The following is a 4,953-nucleotide window of genomic DNA, read 5'->3' as shown; positions in this document are numbered from 1 at the left end:
GTAACACGCATCAAAGAAGCAATATATTGATCATTTCTAGTTTTTGTTATCTTGTTTTGTCGTCGATTGAGGCATTTTCAAACTTGAGGGTGACCAACCTTCAAGGCTAAGACTGTTCAATTTCTGCGGTTTGCATTTATTTTCTTGTTATTAATTTTAGTATTGATCTATTATCTCAACTCGTATCAAGTTATATCACGTATCTTTAAAACCGTATATAAATTCAATTGTTATTCGATTTTAGGGTAAACAATACGAAGAAAAATATGTAATTTAATCATTGATCACATTATTTGCATGTTTCTTATCCTCCAAAGTAAGGTAAGTCTTTTTTATTCATTGACCTTTTTAAAAAAAACTCTCTTCTCTAACTTATTGATCATGTAAACCACGCAAGATTATGTAAGATAGTTCTAATATTCAATGGTTCACGCGGTTTAGTACTTTAAAAAACATTATTCCTGAAATTATTTGATTCTTAGTGAAGGTTTTCATAAAATTTGTAGCTCTCATATTTGCCTATATATTGGAGGGTATTCTGACTTTTCCTAGCACACAAGAGAAGAGAAGAGAATACAAGACTTTAAAGATGGACGCAAACACCAACTCTGTCGTGCCCCTATTTACTCCTTACAAACTAGGGAGATTTGACCTCTCTCATAGGTCAGTCCGATCTATATACACACACCTCAATTTCATTGTTAATAAATCTTTGTTCTTTAGACAATCATATATAGTAGTTATTTTTTAGCCTAGCTAGTAATTGAATTAGCTCTTTAAACATAATAACTAGAGCTTGTATTTAGAAACGGACCTTGAATATTAGAACCGTTGAATTAAATGTATTGCAGAATAGTTTTTCCAGCACTAACGAGGAACAGGGCACAGAAATATATGCCACAGCAGCCACATGCTACTGAATATTATGCTCAAAGAGCTACTAGCGGAGGTCTTCTCATTTCTGAAGCTGCTGCTGCATCCGATATTTCTCAGGGGTAAATTAATTACTCCCTATTTCGTATTGAGAGACCAAGGCGATGATTGAGATATATATATATATATATATATATATATATTATAAATTTCAACATTGTTAATAAAGGTGCCCAAACTTGCCTGGAATATGGAGTGAGGAGCAAGTGGAAGCGTGGAAACCAGTAGTGGAAGGTGTTCATGACAAAGGAGGGGTCTTCTTTTGTCAAATTTGGCATTCAGCTCGCCTGTCTGTTCCTACTATTAGTGCATTATACTTCTCGATCGGCGTTGGCTCATGGCTGGTCCTTGACAAGTAAGATTTTACAATTTGTAGTGGATAAACATAAACAAAGCATGCAGTCAGGGATTTATGATATTAGTTTCTAAATCACATTTCTCAAGTATATGGGGTTTCAATTTTTTACAAGCAGGACCTGATGAACAAGTTTATGAGAAACCAACACCTCGTCGTTTAAAATCTGATGAAGTTCGTGGAATTGTCAATGATTTCAGGATCGCAGCCCGTAATGCAATTAAAGCTGGTATTATATTTTACTCAATCTTCCTTTTGATAACTGATCATCTGTATGGGATTCAATTTTAGCTAATCACAAGTTGTAGCAGATATGGAAGAGCTAAAACCCCTTTATAGTCCCACTCTGTTAAGAAGATCAAAAAATTGAACATGTTGCTTAATTACTTGAATGCTTTTCATGCTTCAACTTCATTTAATTACTCAACTACATACCTATAGTTCATGTTACAAGCATCTTGTAACTTAACTAGTTTCCCACGATATAAAGGATTTGATGGAGTTGAGATCAACGCTTCAGATGGCGGCTACCTGATTGACGAATTCATGAATGATATTCAAGTCAATGATAGGAATAGTATTGAGGACCGTTGTCAACTTGCCCTGGAAATAGTAGAAGCAGTGGCTAACGAAATCGGAGCAAATAGAATCGGTATAAAACTGTCTCCTTTTTCAGATTGTGATGGCAAAAATAAGGATCACTCAAATTCAGAAGGACTAGCAACCTACATGGCGAATGCACTAAGCAAACTTGGTGTTCTCTATCTTCATGTGGTTGAACCAAGAGAAGCAACTAAGGGTCTTCTTCCCATTAGGAAGGCTTTTCAGGGGACACTTATCGCTTCGGGTGGTTATAATAAATTTGATGGGGACAACGCGATAGAGGAGAATTATGCAGATTTGATCTCATTTGGACGTATGTTCTTGGCAAATCCAGATTTACCTAAGCGTTTTGAGGTTAATGCTCCACTTAACAAGTATAATAGGAGCACATTCTATACTCATGATCCAGTTATTGGTTACACTGACTACCCATCTCTTGAAGTAATTGCTTCCTAATTATTCACATGGTTATGGAAAAAGGAATATCACGGATTGGAGCTGTGTCTATCTTGTTATAAGCATTGTATTGTATAATAAATAAGTTCACATGGTTAATTGTGGAAAGAATCATGTAGAATTGTGTGTACTTTGATGAAAACACAGTTGTATAATATAAATATTCACATGGTTGGTTAATTATGGAAAGAATCATGGGGAGTTGTGTGTACATTGATGAAGAACACAGTCTGCTCCTGTTGAAGTTGAGGTTTTATTTGTAAGTTTGACTTTTAAGAATTCAATCCTCTCTTGAGTAGTAGTAATAATTATTTGATCTTAAAGAACAAATATTACTCCCTCCCGTCTACTATAAGGATCATTTTATTTTTGGCTAACTCATTAAGAAAATAAGAACTCCTAAAAAAAAATGTATTCACTAAATTAACGTTAATTAATTGTTACCTTGATACATTGGAATATGTAAATAAACGCAAATTTTGAAAAAATAAAATTAATTCTTTCTTGATTATGTAAATAGACACTTATTTTGGACCAAAATAAAAAGATAAAATTGTCACTTATTGTGAACCGAAAGAAGTAACTCTTTTAATTTTTGTTTAAGATTAATCCTGCACATCTTAATTAAATCAAACATGAATTATCTCCTCAAGGGTCTGTCTCGGTAACTGTAAGTGGTGTATATATATTATAGACAGCTACAAGTAGTATGGGGAAGTAGAAGAGGAGACGAGGAGAAAATAGAAGAGACATGAACACAAATACAAATCACTGGGATCTGTACATAAGAAATTTAGAATACTCCCTGCCAGCAAGAAAAATTGCTGTTAATTTATTGCAATTTTAAGCACGCCACATCTAGATTATCAACTATTCAAAAACTATATAGCATAAATATCATTTATCATAAAATGCTGGAGTATTGACTAATGTACTTCATTACCATACAAATAAAAACTATGGATGTCTAACGTCAAGTAATGTATTTTTATATTTGGTAAAGTAAATTTGACGGAAATATTTTAAAGGTTAACAAAATAATATTAAAATTAGGTTTGTTTCGGCAGTTTTAAGGAGTTAAATAAAAGTACAAGAGGGGGTGATTTGCCTATTTAAAAATTGTATCGTAAGCAATTGACTAGTTTACCAATTAGTCTACTAGAGATAAGAACAGGATAATAGTAATGTAGAAATAAAGTGCAGGAATTAAAGACACCAGAATTTTATACTGGTTCGGATTCAATGTGAATCATACTCCAGTCCCCTTGGGTTGCAAGGGTGTTTTCTTTTAGTGATCGAAGTTTCTTGAGTACATAGTGGTTGATGTAGCTTTACACCAACAATTTGATCGCTATGTCACTTTTCTCTTCTTGATACAATGTCTCACCAGTGTTTATCTCTTTTTCTTCTCTCACTAATTATACAGCAGATCTATAAGAACTACAATGCTTGTTTGGAATAGAACAAAATGAGTGAAAATAGTTCGTTCAAAGTATGTCTTCTTCGAGACTGGAACATATGTATATATACATTTCATGAGGCCTTCTTGATTCTTGAATGATGTGAATCTTGAGAGATTGCAAACCCAAGTGAGTTGATCCTTGAAAGGAATCATAGATTGATTCTTTCCAAGAATAAGGTCAAGTTTCCGTTGATCTTCCTTGATTTATGGTCTTGATGAGCTTTTCATCTGCTAGGCATATCTCTTCGTTACTTGAGGCATATCCGCTAGATCCCTTGATTTCTGGCTTCAATGATCTTCAACGCATCCTTTTATGATCTCGTTTCCCTTTGATTTGGGAGCTTCCAGTAATAGCTTATGTCAATCATTTTATAGAATCACTGATTGATTCTTCTTCCGGATCTTCGTTGCTCCTTCCTTTTTCATCTATAACCATTGATTCTTTTCCTTGTGTTGCTTTTAGAGCTCTTATTAATAGATTATTTCCTTAATCTATTCTTGGATGGTATTGCTTCTTGATTCCTTTGATTTCCTTCTTGATCATGCACCAAATGTGATATATTATTTTTCATCATTGAAACCTATAATTAACAATCTCTCCCTTTTTGATGATGACAAAAATAATATATATATATATATATATATATATATATATATATATATATATATATATATATATATAGTTGACTTCCTTTGTCACAACCCAAACTAACCTCTGTCGTGATGGCATCTATCGTGGAACTAGGCAAGCCGACTCATTTCCAAAACAAACCGATATTTTTATTTCAAGGATAATTTCAAGGCTATTTAGCTAAAAAACCTTCGTAAAGGAGTTCAAATCAAAAATAAAAATGCGGAAAAGAAAAGCCTGACATCGGGGTGTCACTAGCCATGAGCATCTACTACCATTTGTCTGACAATATCATGACTAACATAGTCTGAAAAATAGCTAAATACAACTAAAGGAAGATAAGAGGGAGAAGAGCAGGGGCTGCGATCGCCAAGCAGCTACCTTGCAATCCCCGAGGAAATCTGCAACCAGAATAATCAACAACCGCTACCATGTCTAGCTATAGCTGGATCTGCACACAAAGTGCAGGGAGTAACATAAGTACGCCAACTCAGTAAGTAACAATAATAAATA

At 33.9% G+C, this 4,953-nt stretch overlaps 1 pseudogene; it reads left to right on the top strand.

Moving 5' to 3' along the window:
• The first annotated feature begins 520 nt into the window (after positions 1–520).
• Positions 521–2,359, top strand: LOC107779807 (12-oxophytodienoate reductase-like protein; annotated as a pseudogene).
• Positions 2,360–4,953: the final 2,594 nt, after the last annotated feature.

The sequence above is a fragment of the Nicotiana tabacum genome, chromosome 19 (assembly GCF_000715075.1).
Source record: "Nicotiana tabacum cultivar K326 chromosome 19, ASM71507v2, whole genome shotgun sequence".
Classification (NCBI taxonomy): Eukaryota; Viridiplantae; Streptophyta; class Magnoliopsida; order Solanales; family Solanaceae; genus Nicotiana; species Nicotiana tabacum.
The sequence above is the reverse complement of the archived record's forward strand: the minus strand, read 5'-3'. Positions and strand labels throughout refer to the sequence as shown.